This window comes from Protopterus annectens, chromosome 10.part0 (assembly GCF_019279795.1).
Source record: "Protopterus annectens isolate FY-2018-M chromosome 10.part0, PAN1.0, whole genome shotgun sequence".
Lineage (NCBI taxonomy): Eukaryota > Metazoa > Chordata > Ceratodontiformes > Protopteridae > Protopterus > Protopterus annectens.
The window spans coordinates 1,566,154,209-1,566,175,126 of record NC_056744.1 but is presented as its reverse complement, the minus strand read 5'-3'; the positions used below and the strand labels follow the sequence as shown (position 1 = coordinate 1,566,175,126).

The window sequence follows — 20,918 nt, the reverse complement described above, 5'->3', positions numbered from 1 at the left end:
ATTATGTTTTGTACATTTCTTATGTGACCTTACTCACCTGGGTGGTACCTACAAATGGTCCTTTGAGGTCAGTGCATTATCCTAGTAAACAAATATAAATGAATGAATGAATGAATAAACAAATAAATAAATAAATACAGAAGATCTGATTTCTTATGAAACCACTTTTTCAACAGCGTTGTCAATAAAAATGACGTTTTCAGATAAGCTGGTTATTCTCCAGACTATACAAATCCAAAAATGTTTTCTTAAGATAAGTAGTCACTAATGTCTTTTTTAAGCTTAAATGGAAATGCCCTGTTTCTTACAGAGGCTCTTATTATCTATAGAATAACGGGACCTCAGTGATTCAGGCAAGTATTCACCAATTCATTTGGACCCAGATCCAACTCACATCTTGATAGATGCATTCTAAAAATCAGTCCCATGACCTGTGAGTAATCAATGTATAAAAACATGCACCAGGCACAATCTAGAGGCTCATGCTAGCAGCCAAGGCAATGTACCATGGACATTCTAAGAAATGCTTTGGTGTAATGAGGCTAATCTTTGTCACAAAAATGGAGAAGTTTTACATTCAGAGGCTGAAATGTTTTCTGATTGATATGATAGGTAGGATTGCAGTGCCTATATACAAGTCAGTGGTGATTTTCTCAGAAAATAATACTGTTGTCTTATGGGAGATTTTAGCATGAGAAAGTAAATAATGTACAGGAAGCATATATTTGTCCTTGGAAAGTTTAATATATATCCAGCAATGCTCTAGATTGGGATCCTCACTTCTTAAAGTAACATGAATCCTTGACTACTAAAAACACATAGTGTACACGCATTGTAGTTAGTTGATCCATAACCTCCAAGATCACCTGATTATATTGCCGAACAATACTTCTGGATCACTGTATCTCTCCTTAGAAGATGTTGACTAAGTACTGAGAGCCATATCTTGTTTTTGGTGACATTTCTTAAATTCCAATATCTTACCAACTCAAGATATGAACAGAACAGGTGTCAGTATGTCCAGGAGTTTGTTTTCACTGTTAAATTCATTGTGACCAAATCAAGTTTTAGAACAAGTCAAATGAATTTCCTTTTTTCGTAAATGATGGTGGAAAGATTCAAACCCTTACCCTTGCCACAGGAAGCTGCTCATTAACAAGTCAGAGCTTTAGTCCTCTGTTCTAACTGCCAGAGTGACAGCTTTTAACTAAGTGCTGAAATTCTTTACAGTCTGATCTTTTAGAGAAATATGCAACAATGACTAAATAAAGGATACAGATCAGATGGTTCTGATCTTCACACCAAGTAATGCAAACTGTATGGCCTGACAAACGTTAGCCCCTTTTCAGTTGCTAGAAGCTGTAAAGAAGATACAGTAAAAATATACTGTAAAATGCAACATGCTTAGACTACTAAAATGGAACATGTTTACTTTATATTACACAATCCAGGCATATTAATGAATTAAATCACTCTTTAATACAAAAAATTTAAGCAAAACAATTTAAGACAATATAAATGCTGCAACAGCTTTTGTTCAATAATCCACAAGTTATACACAAATCAGAAATATTACTGTATACAGCATACTTTTTTGAGGGGTGGAGGATGGGCTTACATGTAAACTTGCATTACACCTACATGTCATTTTTGACCTCTCTATGTCTTCTTTGTCATCAAGAATAGCTATCCTCTTTGGCGTCCCTCTTTGCAGGTCTGGCCTGCTTCAGTGGCTAATAATGCTGGGTTGTTGCAGCACATACCACCAGAGTCAACACAGCCAGGTCATGGACAAATGGAGTTGGAGCCATATGCATGGTAATGAATCAGGCCCCTGCCAGCCATACCAATATCTCATTATCATGAACGTTTTCAGACATGTCACTGTACAAACTATTTTCTTGTTTAATTCTTCAATTATTACAGAGATTTAGATTTTATTTAAAACATTTATTTCAAATTTTATAGAAAAATACACACACTGTATCGCAGTCTGAGTCAAAATGGTTCAAGGTTTTAAAATGTCAGTCATATGGTCTCAACCATATGGGATTTTACATTTTAAAAATTCAATCTTTTGATGTAGACCAATATAAATAAACACACACACACACACACACACACACACACACACACACACACACACACACACACACACACACACACACACATGTGTATATTGTTGGACTTAACTCCTAGATGTCAATGCAGTTTTCAGTAATAACTTTAGTCATACGAAGTGTTCCTTAAAAAGCTTTATTCTCATATGTTCATGTTTTATTGCTGGCCCTTCATCTATTCCAGATACTTATACAATCCATTTAGCTCATGTTACCTTATATCACATTATTGTCTCAGGCTGCTATTTTCTTTTTTTTTTTTTTTTGTTCAAACAATTTTTATTAATTTCCAGAAATAACAATAAATGTAATACTTTTATCTAAGGAATAACATATTATAACATACTATATACAATATTTACAATTGTCCTAAATAAAGAAGGAAGAACAATCAATTGAAGAACTTTGAGTTAATCTTTAACAAGTATTTCTATTTCTCTCTCTTCTACTTCAGAAGAGATTGTGATAGACTTTAGTGTTTCAATAACTGAAAGAATTTTCTTCCAATGGTTGTTGATTCATGTTTTAGGAAAGATTCTTAGTTACTTGACTTTTATTTCCAATAGTGCTGTTTCTTCCAATAAAATCAAAAAGTCTTCAATAGTAGGTTCTGATGAGGATTTCTATTTTCTTGTAATACACTTTCTAGCAACTGCTAGTATAGTCCAGAGAAGATATAAATTATTTTCACTCATTTTTGTTTTTTCATTAGCATTTAATAGAATAAAAAACTTAGTTAATACAAAAGTATCTGTAAAGATGGCTTGAAATAATTTATTAATCTCTTCCCAAAAATGTTTAATGTTATTACAATCATATATTATGTGAGTCCAATCAGCTGCACAACTTAATAAACATCTCCAGCATATAATATCTTTGGAAGAATTAATTTTAGCTATCTTATTGGGAATATGAAAAGCTCTATGCAGAAATTTCTATGTGAAAATCTTCCAGACTTGTAAGTTAGAAGTTAATTTAGTAGAGTACAGTAAATTAGTTTTACTTTCAATTGATAGATTAGTTGTATGCCCTTTAGTGATAAAATCCCAAAAAAAATGTTTAGGTTTAACTTTATAATTTATTAAAATTTTGTACAAATTTGATATTACATTTGGCCAATTATAATTGTTATATATCATTTCCTGTATGTAAATTACAAGTTTAGGTTTAATTTTAAAGGATGAATTATTAATTATTCTGCATAGATCTTGTGCATAAGATAAGATATCAGGCTGATATTTTTATGGTGTTGCAACCTTCCTTTTACAAATGTTGCGTTTACACATTTATCAAGACCAAATGTCATTCATATATAATCTGAAAAGTTTTAACTATTTGTAATTGTGTGTTCAGACAGTCATCTGATGAACAATGTAGTTTTAAATCACCCACAAAAAAGTAGATATGATGTCTTTGAACAAAACTGGTTTCTGAAGATAAACTGTAACCATAGCCTTGTATTTTAAGTAAAGAGCTTCATAGATCACGGGAAGACAACACAGCAGTTGTATAACAATTCATCTGGAATATCCCCCCTTTGACCCTTTATCATGGCTCAGCTGGAAAGTGGACCAATTCTGTTTCATAGTCACTGCAATGCAGTTGATCAATGTAAAGTGTATCTTACATCTGTAAGCACTCTATTATCCACGAATGAGAGATGTTGTCAGATATTTTTTTTGTAATCTATCCAAGCCATACTTTGATACATCCCTTTTTTACAGCTTTGTTTAACAATAAATTATCCTTTGTTCCATATAACTTTCTTTTATTATCTTTTTGTTCTGTTGCCATGATTGAGTTTTTTTTCCTAGATGGCTATAAACTCTGTTATCAATTACAGTGTGGAGCTTATATATTGTCAGGAGGCAAGTCATAGGTCTATAGATCCTAGAATGGTTTGCAGGATCATTCTTAAGGAGAAATATGTTTTTTTTGTTGCTGTTGTTGTTCAGGTTGGTGTCCATTCAGGATGTGAAGATAAGTAATTTTTACTCAGGGCTAAATTTTTTTCAAAAATGAATACCTTTATTCAAACATTTGGTACTACATCTGGACCTGGGATTTTCCATTTAGGAGCTTTGCTTAATTTTGCCTCAGTTTTTCTATCTGCTATTTGCTCCCATTTCATATCCTCTACATTTAAGCTTCTTACTGTTTCTTTAAACTCTTCTGCCCATTTGGCATCTTTGTTATGCTCAAGAAGAGTCTTCATCAATGCTTCTCCAAAATGTATCTATTGCTTCTTGTTTTTAGTGGTATTACTACCACCTTTGCTATTCTCTGTAAATCTTTTTTTGGGACATCAATGAATTTCTTGTTTTTCTTTCTGTTTATCTACATACCTTCTAAGTTTTTTTGTGCTTGTGGTAATATATTTTTAATTTTATTTTTAATTTTCTCTACTTGGTGCTTACACTGTGACATTCTATTTTTATTTATTTTTCTGTTACTCCACATTTTTGTGTTTAATACTTTATCTGTTATTAGTTTAGCTGCACAATAGTATTCCCTGTTTATTTTTGTTATATCACATGACTTTCTCTTAATAGTCCTGATTACTGTGCTCATCTGTTTTGCTAGTCTTCTAACATTTTTGGTCTTACCTAATTTCTATAATCTGTTTCTTTCATCTATCTTAATATTTCTGTCCATCACTATTAAATCAAGCAGGTCTTCCATTAGATCATTTTCATCTGGACTGAGGCCATCTTCTTTGCTCTGTTTCTTGACTCTTTCCTTTGCTGTTCAAATCTAACTGAACTTTCATACAAGTCTTCAACAGAAGATTCCAGAACATTTCCATGTGCCATATCTTCTTTAAATGTATCCTGATCCATCTGATGCTCCTCCATCTTGCACCTCATTGGCCCATCACATTGCCATGTTACCCTATGGCAGAGTTTCACGTTTTCCTTTCCTTTTCTTTGTTTTCTAATTCTAACTGTATTTTCATTCCATATGCATCTCTTACAGAAGGCTCCAGACTTTTGACCTGTGGCATTTCTTTTTCAAATGCATCCTGCTCCATCTGTTGATCCTCCATTTGGGGACTTATTTGCCCATCATGTTGTGTTATTGTTTTTTTTCCCCCGTAAAGTCTCCATAAGGATAACAGGCTTCCACATTAGCTGATCTGAGGTTCATTTTTTTTTCAGATCTCTTCTAATGACTAGATACACCACATCTTAAATCTAAAATTATCACCTAATAGTCTGATATGTATTCTATATGCCCAGTCCACTGTTACTGCATATGCTTTATACATTTGTATGGGGTTTACATTTCCAAGATGAATACCAAGTTTAATACCTATGTATTTCCTATTCTTTATTTTTGCTTACAACATATATCATTAAGATCAAATTCAAGGCAAGTACTTGTCTAGCTTTGTGATGTATAGGGATAAACATTTGACTACAACCCAGATGACTCAAGTCTTGAGTAGCAAGTGCTGAAAGACCCAGATGTTTAGAGGTTAGTGTCTCTTGCTGGGATACACACTCCAGAAGGAGGGTGAGATGATTCTTGGTTTGTTCACAGCAAGGCAAGAGTTGCGGTTGGTCAGTAATTGGGCCAACATTAGCTTTGTCCCACAAGCTGTTGACAATAGCTCTCAAGACTTGTGCCTGACAGGGTGTAGACTCACAGCAAGGGAGGCTGCCAATTATCCAGTGGTTACAAAGTGCTGGTCTTCTTACCAGCTGGGGTAGGGTTATATTAATGGATTTAAGGCTTAATTTGAATGTCCATATGTCCAGATTTATAAGGGTTTCACTGTAGACTCTTCAACAGGATAAGAAATGTTTTGCTGCATGAGAATTTGTGAGCCATTCTGTGGGTTTTGAGTTTGCAGGAGGGGTTCTGTGATGATATTGGATGTCTGCTGTTGGCCTATAAGCTGTCAGTTAGGACAGCCTGTCGGGTGGTAGTGGGAAGCCATTCACTCGACATTAGGCTGTAGTGAAGGCTAATCATCTTTCAATAACCAGGTAAAGGACCCTTATGGTTCCCTGGATGACAGCACCTACTACCAACAACTCTTACTTGAGACTAAGGAGAATTGCCAGGGAAGGGAATAAATGAGCTGTATAAGGTTGAGATGATGCATGATGTTTGGTAAGCGTGGGACATAAAAGCAATTAGCAAAAAGTACCAGTCAAGTACCAAAGATTAAAACATGACTGCACTTCTGCAAGTATTATATATATGAATCTTTTCAACTCTTCCTTATTTAATGTTGAAATCCGCACCAGCTCTCTTCATTGTCATATTACCAGGAGTGTATTCATTTTTGTATCTGTAGAAAGTACATTTATTTTGTCAACATTTTCATTGTAAACCATGTATATCAGGAGCTTTTCTTCCTGAGCTTCCACTGTAATTTAGCTCTGCCCAGTCATAACTCCTTATTGACAAGCAAAACAGACAAACAAACAAACAAATGAGCACAAGACAAAATTAATTTTTTAGCACAGCTTCCTTTTGCCTTCAAGCTACAGAACATCAGCTGGCATATAGGCATGTATGAATGTATATATTTACTTGTTTGCTTGTTTTATTTGTTAATTTGGAAACTCAGTTGTGAGACACACCAATGTCCCCCTCACCAGGCTCGACAAGAAGGTCATGGTCAGTTGTCTGTTTGGTGCCAGAATCCGCCACATCACACACGCGCTTAAGTCTGTCCACAACAAGTAACAAGTATGACTCTGTCATTGTCCATGTTGTTGTGAATGACTTGAGACATACCTCCATGGACTATATGAAGTAAGACATGATTGAGCTCTCAGAGTATGTGTCCCAGGCAGGTCTGACCCAAGTCCTAAGCAGTATCCTACCTTCACCAAGAATGTTACCAAAATACCAAGAAACAATAATTGACTTCAACAATTGTCTTAGTTTCTGGTGTCATTCCAAAGAGATCCAGTATCTGTCTGCCTGAGATGACATGGTTGACAGGCCTTGTTGCTTTTCCAGAGATGGCCTCCACCTGTCACCACTGGGATTTTGGATCCTGGCCTTTTTTAGGCAATGTCCCAAAGACAAATCTTCCAACATAAAAGATCTGTCAAAAAACAAATTGAAGGTCATGCTGCTCAATGCTAGAAGCCTTAACCTGAAAATGTATTCACTGGAGGGTCTCCTGGCACTGGAAGATGCCGAGGTCTGTGTGGTCACAAAAAACTGGTTCAGGGCTGCGGAAAGCACCCCTGCCTTACCAGGCTATACTTCATTCCACACATTCTGACCCCAAAATGAGGTCTGGAAGACTAAGGGCGGTGGAGTCTCTATTTTCATTAAGGACAGGCACACTTCCAGACTGGTCTGTCAGCATGATGCACTGGAACTACTCCAGGTGCAACTGACAGTTGGCAAGACACCCATCCACATTATAGCCAACTATAGACCCCCTCCATGACTCAAGACACCCACTCCTCTTACCTGGATCTACTTGACTCCATCAAGGTACCCCCTAGCACCCTGATCCTTGGTGACCTCAACTACCCCACCATAGACTGCGTGAACTATTCCTGCACTAATGCATTCACTCAAAGATTCCTTGACTTTATCAGTTCTAATGCACTAGACCAGCTCGTCTCATCCCTCCACAAGGGAAGATAACATTCTGGACTTACTTCTAACCAACATGGGCGACTGCTGCACTACTCCCATAGTATTTTTTCCCTGGTGAGATCAGATCATCGGACTGTCTCGTTCGGAGTTTCCATCCCACCCAACCCTCCCAGCTGTAAACAAGCCAAAAAAACTTCTCAAAAGCTGACTACAACCTCCTAAGGGAGGGTATCTGTATGCCAATGCAGTATACAAGCACCTATACAACTGCATGGACTCAGCCATACCCAACAGAACTCAAACCTGTTCCTCGAGGAAACACAAACCTGTTTTGTGGACATCCCCTATCAACAGGCTTTACAACAAAAAGAAGAAACTGCTGTCCAAGGGTAAAAAGGAACAAATTCCAAACTCCTTAGCCTCAACAAGTAAATTAGATCACTAGTGAAAACCACCAAAGCCAATTGTAGGTTCATAGGCTCATAGGTTGGTACTAGGCTATCGGCCCTAGAGCCTATACAAGCCTAGTCATAACAATTCCCCTGGCTATTTCTTCTCACAATATTTACTCCCCTAGACCCCTGTCTAGCAGGGTGACTGATGTGATCCCCAGGGTGAATTTCCTATCTCCCATCCAATTGTCAAGGTTCCTTTTTTAAGAGAGCTAAAGAGGCACTCTGCTTGACATGTATGGGCAGTCTATTCCAGAGTCTAGGGAGTCTCTGGGTCAGGAACCTATCCCTCCAGCATGTTTTGTTAACTGTGATGACAAGGTTTAGATCCCTGGAGTGTGTGGCTCTGAGGGATTGGGATTTCTTTAAGTGTAGCATGTCCAACAGCTCTGGGTTGACATGGCCTTGTATGTTAAGCAGAGATCACCTCTGAGTAGATGACATGTGACACAGTATAGCTGGAGGTTTTTTAGACGGTCAGCATAAGGCATCTGCTTTAGGCCTGTGATTCTTTTAGTGGGATATTTCTGCGGCCTTTCCAGTTGTTGCAGATGTCTTGAGAGGTACATACTAAACAGGCATTGTATTCTAGAATGGGTCTAATGAAGGATGAGTACAGTGGGACAATGGCCTCCTTTTTTCTGGATGAAAAGCCCTTAGTGATGAGGTGTGCGACTTAGAAGGATTTCCTGACTGTTGTGGCGATGTGGTTATCAAAGGTGAGACCACTGTCCATCTGTGTCCCTAAGTCTCTTATCAGACCTTCGGTGTTTAGTGTGCTGCCACCTATGTGGTAATTCATGGGTACATGTTTTTTTCCCAAAGGGGATAACTATACATTTCTTGGCATTGAGCTTGAGCCCATGGCTTTGGCACCAAGCATCTGTTTCTGCAAGGCCCTTTTGTAGAATATCCACATCATTTGGGGATTCAATAATGGCTCCCAGTTTGCAGTCATCTGTGAACTTTGTTAGCCATAGTCCATTAGTGTTGGCCTGTACTTTAGAGAAGTAGATGCCAAACAAAAGCGGTCCCGGGACTGAACCGTGAGGTACTCCACTTGTCACTTCTCTGGAGCTGGATTTGGAGTTGGCTATTTTTACAGTGTGGGTTCTGTCAGTAATCCAGTTGGCAACCCATCGAGTGATGTAGGGATTAATGCCCAGCTTAGTAAGTTTATCTATGATTCCAGAGTGGGGGATGGTGTTGAAGAGCTTGGCGAGGTCCAGATAGGCTGTATGGACCACCTTACCCTTGTCCACAGCTCTGGAGACTGATTTGAAGAAGTCAATCAGGTTCAGGAGACAAGATCAGCCCTTCATGAACCCAAACTGGGTGGGGTCCAGTGTTTGATGGTTGCCAATGTCTTTGTTTATAAGTTCCATGATAATACATTCCATGGCCTTGCAGATCAGGCTCGTCAGACTGATGGGGTGGTAGTTCCCAGGATCCAAGGTGGATCCACCTATGTGGAGTGGGATAACTGTAGTTGTGTGCCATTCAGTGGGCATGAAGCCTGAGGTGAGGCTATGATTAAACATGATACTTAGGTGAGGTGCCAGTTCATTTGGTAGTTCATGTAGTACACAGCCCGGGATGTCATCTGGTCCCATGGATGCTGTATTCTTAGCTTTGGAGAGTGCGGTTTTTACCTGTATTGACATTATTACCAGAATTAGGCAATCTTTCGGTATTGAGATGGGCCCTTTAGAGGGTGAGAGGGGGTGAATTTGGCACTGAATCGATCTGCCAGGATATTGGCAATATCCTTGGGATCAATATATTTAATGCCATTCTGTTGTAGCTCAGAGCAAATCTGAGCATTGCCATTTAGATTCTTGACATAACTATAGAATGCTTTGTGGTTGTCTTTGGAATCTTTGGCAATTTTATTTTCGTAACTAGCTTTGGAGGATTTTATGAGGGATCTCAGCTTCTTACTGAGGCTGGTAAGGGATTTTTTTGCATCCTGGGATTTTCCTCTCTTCTGCAACAGTTTTTTCCTTTTGTTGTAAAGTTTGTTTATAGCAGAGGACCACCAGATTGGCTTCCTTTTTTTGGAGGAGAGAGTATTGGATCTATTTGGGATGGCACGATTCATGCACAAGTGGATGTGCTCGTACAGTGCCTTAGTGCAAGATTCAGCAGTCGAACTTTCAGTTCCTGTCTGCATGAATCGAAACTAGCCTCCAAAACAAAGGGAAACCACAAAGCTTTCTTCAGTTACATCAGAAACCTCCATGGCAAAGCCCAGGTTTGTTCTGTATTAGTGCTAAACAGTATTACTTACACTGATTCTGTTGACTTAGCCAACCTGCTAGCAGATAGGTTCAGTGCAAACCCCACCCTCCTGTTCCCCGCAAAGGCCATTTCGACATCCCTGATACACCTCCATAGATCAAGTGTTAAAGGCCATATCCAAGGCAAAGAACACAGCTTCCATGGGACCTGATAGTATCATAGTATCCCAGGCTGTATTCTGTACCATCTCCAGCAAGAACTAGCTTCACCATTGAGTCCCCTATTCAACCAAAAACTAAGTACAGGCTTCATTCCAGCAGAGTGGAAAACTGCCATTGTCACTCCCTTCCACAAATGTGGTGCCACTACTGACCCTAGAAACTATTACCTCATTAGCTTGACAAGTCTGATCTGTAAAGCCATGGAGCATATTATTATGGATCTCATAAACAATGGACATAGGCAATCTCCAAGCACTTGACTGTGCCCAGTTCAGATTCATCAAGGGCAGACCTTGCCTGTTGATCCTGGCTGACTTCTTTGAGACTGTCACCAAGGACCTGGATGTGGGAAAGTCAGTACATACAGATTATCTTGACTTGGCCAAGGCCTTTGACACAATCCCCTACTTGGGCATCATCAAAATGCTAACACAACTTGGCATAAATCCCTGTCTCATTATGTGGGTGGCCAACTGGCTTACTGACAGGATCCTCAAGGTCAAAATAGGCAACTCAACCTCTGATAGCCGACCTGTGGGATGCCTACTGTTTGGCATCTACTTCTCAAAGGTCCAGGCAAAGACAAATGGCCTGTGGCTGACCAAGTTTGCAGATGACTGTCAATGACTCCCCATATGTTAACATACTGCAAGAGGGTCTCACAACAACTAATGACTGGTGCCAAAGTCATGGCCTCAAGCTAAACGCAAAAAAATGTATCATCATACCATTCGGCAGAAACATGGCCCCTACTGATTACCACATCAATGGCAATCCCCTAAACACACAACCTGTTGTAAGAGACCTGGGTAATCTGGTTTATAACATTCTCACATTCAACCATCATGTAGCAGCAGTGGTCAGAAAAGCATTTTACTTGGTTCATCTAATAAGTAAAGGGATTGCATCCAGAATAAAAGAGGTTATTACCTCTCTATACGCCTCTCACATTAGACCAATAATTGAGTATAACACCCCATTTGGTATGTACCTCTCCAAACATCTGCACCAACTGGAAAGGCAACAGAAATACCTCTCAATAAGAATCCATGGCCTCCAATACCTGTCTTATGTGGGCAGGCTCACATTACTGTCACTTTACTTGGTATCGTACAGATTGCTCAGTGTTGATCTGTGTCTTGCCTACAAGGCAATCTCGGACCCTGCCCTACTAGAGACGCTCCATATCTGTAAGTCTAACTCCTCACGCATTACCCACTCAAAAGGCCTGAATCAAGTATGCGACATCAACAAAACCTGCTGGAGAGACAGGTTAGTCTCCCAGAGGTTGTCCCGTCTCTGAAATAGACTTCCCATACACATCAAACAGAGTACCTTGCTGACACTCTTCAAGCAAAACCTTGATGAATGGATGGGAAACCACAAATTTATCCCAGGGGTTCACCTGTGGCCCTCATTGATAGGGGCAACAAGTGCTGACTGAGGTTTCTTTTTGGGTATAAACTCTTGGTTAGGCTTGTAAGGGCCCCAGGGCTATTAGCCTAGTAACCTCATATGATCCTATGATCAGGTAAAACACTGATCCATATGGACCTTTTTTCAGATTCAGTCCAGGAGTACAAATGTATGAAACAAATAATCACAATGTAGCATAATTCAGATCCAACACTAGGCATGCAAACAACATAAATATTTGCTGTACAGTTCCAAAACAGTAAATATTTCAAAAATGTTTGAAACATGAAATGTTCAATGAGTACTGTGTAACACAGATGTAATACTTACCTAATGAGTACCATATAAAACAGATGTAATACTTACCTAATGAGTACCGTATAACAAAGGGGTCTATATTATAACATCGAAGTTCAAAAACTTCGAATGTCATAATATCGAACCCAGTAGAGTGAACTCTTGAAATAGCAAAGCTGCAGAACACCTAATACTTTCCTAGGGAAAGTATTCAGTGGGCCATTTCTGCAGCTTCGCTATTTCCTGAACTGTGGAGAGAAGGATACAGACTGGGTTAAGGTAAGTGTGCGAATAAAGGTGAGTGTGCAATTGAGCATGGGTTAGGTGAGTTAGCGTTAGGGCGCGGGTCAGGTAAATGTGCGATTGTGTGGAAGTGAGGGTTAGGGTGAAGTAGGTGAGTTAGGGTTAGGCAGCGGGTAAAGTGAGTGTGCGATAGTTAGGGACCTTAGGGTTAGGGTTGGGTTAAGGTAAGTGGGTAGCTAGTGGTGTATGTCCGGTTTAGTGTAGGGTTTTGTGAAGTGTATGTGTGTGGATTATTTATTTTGTGTAATTGAGTTGTCTGTATGTTTGTCAGAACAGCAAATTTTTTTCCCTGGAAAAAAATTCGCTATTCTGACTGTTCGGTTTTCTGGGGTTTCGATTGAGTGGGGTCAATATTATAACATTCGATGTTTTTAGACTTCGATGTTATAATATAGACCCATAACAAAGATGTAATACTTTCCTAATGAGTACCGTATAACACAGATGTAATGCTTACCTAATGAGTACAGTTCTATGCTTTATGTGTATTCGTTTGAAAAAGGGAATAGATTTCAGTGTCAGAAAATTTAGGCTTGAGTAAAGTCTTTCATTTTGGATACTTAAGTTGTAAACCTGGGAGACTGGAGAAAGGAAAAATAAATAAACAAACAAACAGATAAATAAATAAATAAACTCAATAAATAGTAGAACAATTTGGGGTGAAGGGAGAGAGATGCAAGGATGGTAGGAGATTTAATTTTTCCGTTGGTGTTTACACTATAGGTTGAGTTTTGCAAATTATGAAAAATAAGGAATCATTATTTTTTTTTTTTTTATATAGCTTAATTCATTAACCAGAACATTGATATCAGGACCATTTCAGGCTCAATCTGCCAGAGCACACTAGAGAGAATATAACAAAGCTGATATTTTCAAATAGATGTAAACATGTTTTAACAAGCAAGGGATCACACTATAGATAAATTTTCAAGTATAAGTAAATGAACAGCTACAACTAAAAAAAAAACTATAACCATTGAAAGTGTAAGACAAGTTGCATATGCATCAGGGGCAGCTCGTGCTATTGGTCTGCAGGACTGCAGCCCTCCCACCTAAAAATAAATTAAATACATACCGTGAAACATAAACTTTAAAAAAAATTTTTCTTCTTTAACAAGTACCGGAACAACTGCACATGTGCGGACAAGCTCAGACTGCCCCACAGATGCCCAGGAATTCATGCAAACTCTGACTGCTTGAGACAGCAGTCCAGATGCAGAGAAGGTATTTTCTGCCCCGCAGATGCCCAAGATGCCACAGAAGTGAAGACTTGAGCCGCAGACAGGACCAATCAGGGAAGAGGTGAGAAGGGATTTGAGCGCAGGACCAATCAGGAGTGAGGTAAGATGAGTGCAAAGCTCTTGCAGGGAAGCGTTAAGTTGAGCACTGGTTTGCTGCTTTGTGACAATGGAGTTGGACCTGGTTTAATGCTTCTGGACTCATTTACAGGTAAGAGGTGTGTGTGTGTGTGTGTGTGTGTGTGTGTGTGTGTGTGTGTGTGTGTGTGTGTGGTGTGTGTGTGTTTTCTTATATAGCTGCTGCTGAACAGCGGTTAGTTTTCTGTGTGTGTGTGTTTTCTTATATAGCTGCTGCTGAACAGAGGTTAGTTTTCCATGTGTGTGTGTTTTCTTATATAGCGGCTGCTGAACGGAGGTTAGTTTATATAGGTGCTGCTGAACGGAGGTTAGTTTTTCCATTTGTGTGTGCTTTCTTATATAGCTGCTGCTGAATGGAGGTTAGTTTTGTGTGTGTGTGTGTGTGTGTGTGTGTGTGTGTGTGTGTGTGTGTGTGTGTGTGTGTGTGTGTGTGTGTGTGTGTGTTTAAGGCACTGCAATAAGCTGCACTGTATGCTTCTGAAAGAAATTATTTGAATATATTCAGCAATGGTATAACCAGTAATGAAAGAATGTGGATGTCTGTTCTGAATTTTGTTTCCAGCATGAGTAAATCTGAATGTGTCTATTGAAAAAAGATAAAGTAGTGGTATCATTAAATATCAGTCCAATTCCAATCATATCACAATTTTATCCAACTGCTAAACTGTGAAAAAACTTGAAACATTCTGAATTGCAACCATGTGTTATCATTACAATGCAAAGAAATGCTGTACATATCTTAGATGCTATGTCTAACTTTACCACTCTGATATTATTTTTTTCATTTCAATAAACTATGAAACTATGAATATTATAACATTATTTTTTCACCTGTTTAAATTTTATACTTGAGGTTGTTACTAACTGAGACAGTACTATAAAGAATGAAGGTACACACGTGAAAACCACATATCATTTATTGGTTCATTTTTACTTTCCAAAATACCTTCTTTTTAACCAATTTCCTACAGATGTGCAAACATGTATAAATGCCCTTTAATACATCAAAATTAAACAAATCTGCAACTACTCTATAACTCTGTCTGCTGGTACTAACTTGTGATATGAACTAATGCCTCATTTCCATATAACTGGTGGCTCATATTCATGTTCTGTTCCTCATAATGTCTGTAATGACAGGCATTTCAATTTCAGACTTCATGTTCTTCAGAAAGTACATGGTAACACAAAATTCTTGCAATTTTTTGTTTATATGATCAATATTTGAAAATTGTCCGCTAAGAGGTTGAGAGCTGTGGTGAGAACTGAATTCACTAAATGATAGTCATTTAAGTTTCAGTCTATCTTAGTATTGTTGTAGTATTGTAATTTTAATACTTACTGTTTGGATTACAACTTTTTATACTGACTTGGAACCACTTTTGTTTTGTCTCCATATTCACTGTTTTCTTCAGTTGGTTCCTCGATCTACTCTGAGGTTGTTTATATTCTCTGACTGTAGTTAACAGGCTTGGCAGTGAAATGTATGGTGATAATGCAGCATTTTATTCTAGCAACTTTCCAAGATTATACAAGCAATGTTTAAATGTGTTCCATTGTTAATAGCATGACAGCTAATGATGCAGAAGGCTGGACTGTCCTGTTGAGAAACCTAGTAACAATGAACCTGTTATCAGTTTGCCATCCATTCAATTGCAATATTACTAGCTTATTGTTTTATTGTAACATAGGCAATTTATTTCCTTTATCTGTCACTAGTCAGATGTATTTGACATGTTATTTTGTCAACACTCTGGAATAGATTGCCCATACATGTCAAGCAGAGTGCCTCTTTGGACCTCTTCAAGAGGAACCTTGACGATTGGATGGGAAAAAGGAAATTCACCCCAGGGATCACGTCAGTCCCCCTGCTAGACAGGGGTCCAGGAAAGTAAATAATGTGGGAAGAAATAGCCAGGGAATTGTTATGGCTAGGCTTGTATAGGCCCTAGGGCTGATAGCCTAGTACCAACCTATGAACCTATGAACCTATGCCGGTAGCACGGGAGAGGGAGTGAGAGATCTTTTTGCACCAGAAAAGCATGAATTTGACTTTTGTTTTGGTGGGACATCCATGAGGCTGAAAGTTTAGGTTGTGGTTAAACAAGATACCTAGGTATTTGAAGTGAGTGGTCATTTTTTAGGGTAGTTGTTTGCTAAGGTGACTGGCCTATTCATTACGGATGGAAGAAAGTGTTTGTTTTGTAGCAAAGAATATAGATTGTGTCTTCAGGGTACAGGAGTGCAAGTTTATTCTTGAGTAGTCATTTACAGAGGGGGAAGGTCTTCTTCAGTTCTCATTTTGATGGCAGTGGGGAAGGCTTGGCTCTGTAGATGATTATGTCATCTGTGTACTGCATAAAACTGAGCTGAAAGTGGTCCATGGGTATGTGATTAATAGATAGGGAGAATAGTAGAGGTAATAAATTGGATCTTTGAGGTATTCCTTTGATTAGGGATGAGGAAGGAAAGAAAGAGAATCCAATTCACATTTTAAAGTATCTCTTTTCCTCTCCAGGACATTTATGAAACTATGGAAGGGAGTCATGGCTGAGTCCAGCTGAAATAAGGGACTTTAAAAGAAGTTAATAAACTACCATGCCATTGGCTTTTGTCAAATTGATGAAAATAGCACTTACTAAAAGCTCCTTGTCAACGTTATGAGGATGTCATTTGTGAGAATGTGTAAGGGCATCATAGTGCTAAATCCAACCAAGAAGTCATGCTGATGTTGGGAAAGGACACTGTATTTTTCTTTATTTTATGGGTCTACCAGAGCCATCTTAGGCTCCCTAGGCTCAACCTGACCTACATCTGCAGCCAATGTGGAAACCAAGGATGCTAATGCTGTTGCCACTACACAGAATCATTGCAAGATCTACAAATGATGTCTTCATGCAGTGCATGCATGCTTCTGCACATGTTAAACCTCCTGACTAAGCAGTGGTAAAACATTTTTGCAGCATACAGCTTGTCAGCCTTGTAAAACTGTTTTATTGCAGACAGCCTAGGCTGCCATCACGCCCAAAGATGGATGAGATAATGTTGGTTACTCAATCCCATCCTCCCTCTGTGGTGTCTCCAGTATCCATCCTGCTAACTAAGATCAAGTCTTCTGGGACACAGAATGTGCTTTATTCTTTTCCACCATGGAGCCAACAGGGCACTTTATTTTGTGGTGAAGTGGGGTGAAGAACTATTTTTTCAAAGATTTTTGCCTAAGGTGGGTAATATTGAAACTAGACTAAAGTCACTGAGGCTTTCAGATTTGCATTCAATTGCTTAGGTATAGGGTTTACTGTGGCTTGTTTACATAATTTATATATTGTTTTGGAGGAGAAACAAAGGTTATATAGATGGTAATGAGTGGGAAGTATATGATTTTTGCTTAATGAAATAATCCAAGGCAGAAACCCACCTGCACCTGTGGGGACATTTGTGGGGATATTTTGATATATTTCTCAGTTTGTTTGGTTATTTATTTTTAAATAGAAAGCGAGGGTAGGTTTGAGGACTGGGATATATATGTGTTGTGTGTATCAGGTAGGATACAAAATTCATTAAGGAAGTCTGTTGTTACATAAGGAGTAGAACCATCAATTAAATTAACTGTAAAACAAAGATACTTGAGGAATTCAGCAGCACAATTTAAAGTTTTAGCTCGACTATAAGATAAATATTTCATTCCATGAATTCCATTTTTTCCTTTAAATGAATCCCATTTGTTTTTTTCCTTTATAACTTCAATTTTTTTGTGCTTAGTATGATTGTAATCAAATTTAACAAGCATGTTCTAGCTTTGATATAATAAAGGCAATAAAAATGGCATTATTACCTCATTCCTTTTAGATGTAACATATGTACAGATACACCCCAGTATTTTATGCCACATTGATATACATTTTTATATGCATATTAAAAGTAAAAACTGACATTTAAATGACACCTATATCTGTGAAAGACTGAACCCAATCATCTGGTTGCTCATATGGTTGCTAATCTATTTCCTAAAACATAACTTTTGTGTTTTGTAAAGCTCATAACATTTTGTTTTAGTGACAATTCTTTTCTTCTCATTTCCTTTAGCTTATTCTGGTAAACCTACTAGAACGTTTTATAAAATTCAGTGATCTTTCAGGATTTGTAAAGAAATCTTTCATAAAATTGTATATCTGACAAATACAAATTGAACAAATAAGGATCAAGTATAGATCCCTGAGGAATTCTTTATTTCGAAGTAAACAAACATGGTAGTGTTCTGTCAACTCCCACTACCCATATATGATCCAATTGCCAAGTCTGGAACCATGCAGGAAGAGGTGCTTCTAAACCTGATTTCTCCAGCATTAGTAACTAGGCGAAATCTATGAAGATCATGGTCAGGTTGTAGTCTACAGGTTCAACCCAGGGGGTGGCGGGGTGGGGGCTTAAAATAAAAAATACAAAAATGTAAAGAATACAAAAACTGGTTTTAAAACATACAGTGTGACAAGGAAGTAACAGAGAATCAGTCGATATATGAAACAACTTCAATCTGAAAGAATAAACATAGGGAAGGAGAAGAGAAATGTCATTAGAAGAGTAATTAAGAAGGGAGATAAGGTAATAGCCTCCCCAACAGGAAGAGCGTGGGAGAAATAAACTGTGCCTAGGTACATCTTAAACGGAGCTTAGGTCCTATGTACATCTTAAATGGAGCTTGTCCTGTGTACATCTTAAATGGAGCTTAAGTCCTGGATATTTGGTGAGTGAAGGTATTTGGCTTGGTTTTGAGTTATGCATGTTAAGAATAGCTTGGAAAGAAATTATGCAAGCCAAGGGAGCTATGTTTTAGCCAGGATTCTGAAATTTCAGCAGTGTCAGGGTTGTGGCTTTTTACAAAGAAGTCTGTTCTATCATGTTTTAATGCTTCAAATATTTAGGAGACATATTTTTGAGCAGGGGGTATACAGTGTCAGGGCCAACCACTCAGTGGTGCCAACACTTGCTCTAGATAATTTGATCACATTGAATAATATAGCAATAACCCACGCCTGGGTGTGGGTAATGCTAAATTTACCCACGGTTGGCGTGGTTTGGTCCCGAGGGCGAAGCCCGATGGACCAAACAAAGCCAACCGTGGGTAAATTTAGCATTACCCACACCCAGAAGTGGGTTATTGCTATTATACCATGACATTATTTAAGAAAAGAAACTATTACTTTTCTTAAATAATGGCATAGTATAATGCCTGTTTACTGCCCTTCCGCAGATGTCTGGCATCCGCGGCAGTTCTGATGTACTGCGCGCCTGCACAGTACATCAGAGCTGTGGGCAAAGCAACGGAGAAAGCAAGGTCTCTGTTGCTTTTTAGTGTTCGCTATGTTAAATGAGTTTAACATGGCGAGACAGTTTTAAAATAAGCAACGGAGATGTCCGTTGCTTATTTTAAAACTGTCTCGCTATGTTAAACTCATTTAACATAGCGCAACACTAAAAAAAGCAACGGAGATCTTGCTTTCTCCATTGCTTTTTTTTAAAACACTGTCTCGCTATGTTAAATGGGTTTAACATATGAGACAGCATTAAAATAAGCAACGGAGATCTCCGTTGCTTATTTTAAAGCTGTCTCGCTATGTTAAACCCATTTAGCATAGCGAGACAGTGTTTTAAAAAATCATGTTATACTAATGGAAAAAAGTCCGGGCGACCGGACCTTTTTCCATTAGTATAACTCGATTTACAACGGGCACGCTGGCCAATCAGCGTGCACGTTTTTCGGCGGTCATGGTATAATATTGCTGTGACACCCCAACCCCATGTTAAATGGGAAAAAAGGATTGTTAATGACTATAGCAAGGATTTTAAGAGCAGGGGATGAGCTAGCTTGTTTGTGTAATATGCATCTAGGACCAGGGATGGGTTTTATGTTGTTTGCTAGAAGAAGTTAAAGAACAGCTGGCAAACCTGGTGAAAGGATTTACACTTGTTAACACAGGGTTGTGTTTGAATTGGATTTGAGAGAATGGATATGGATGAAGCTGAACTTTTTTTTGTTGAAGTGGGGTAAGTTGCTGACAGGGGTAATACTAATGGTGTTGGCTCCCACACTTTAATGGAAGAAGGAACTGAGTGTGTAACATTTTAAGAGAAAAGTATTTTTTTTTACCTCCCCACAGCGTACCATCAGCTGCCATCAGCTCCTGTCTTTAATCACCATTTCTACTGGGCCCATCATAGCCTCTCCCACCTTCAACCAATTACATCCAGAACCAGTAAGGATATCAAGGACAAAGGTGCAGCATCATATTGCTGCCAAGCAGTGTGCCCTAATGTTATATCACCCCATGGCATTCTTGCAAGCCCTGCAGTTGGTACCTTCAGGAAGTGCATGTGTACTTCAACTAAAGGACAGCCTCACAATCATGTTCTATGCCTCTTGTGCCATGAAGCATTCCAGGCACTCAATGCTGCTGTTGCAACAAGTGTAGTCTGCCTCCCTTCCCCCAGGATGGATGAGACAACATCTGCTGCTAACTCCCATCTTCCCCATGCGGTCCCTTCACTGACCATGCTGCTAACTGAATGGGGGTGATATGGGACACAGTAAGAGCTTTGTTCCTCTGAGTCATGAAGCAGGAAGGAAGAGCTTTTATTATTAGAGTTGTTAGGCTGCTTCCCTGGAGAATAAAGCACAGAGTGAATGTGTAAATGAAGATTAAAGGTTGCATTTTACATAGTTTGGAGGTTTTGTTAAAAATAAGAGGCATGGGATGACAAACCATGGGATGCTGAGAATATTTTAATAGAGGGAGAACTATTTAGTAGTTACAGGCCAAGTGCAATGCCAGATTTTATTTGTGGAAGTTATATAAAGAAAATCACATGGGAAGGTGAAGGGAATGTAGGCAGGGGGTGAGACACAAAGCAATGCAT

General features: G+C 38.7%; 1 protein-coding gene across 3 annotated transcripts in view; it reads right to left on the bottom strand.

Moving 5' to 3' along the window:
• The window catches only part of LOC122813734 (coagulation factor XIII B chain-like), a 483,965-nt gene that overhangs the window by 286,883 nt on the left and 176,164 nt on the right, over positions 1-20,918 (bottom strand). The window lies entirely within an intron of this gene.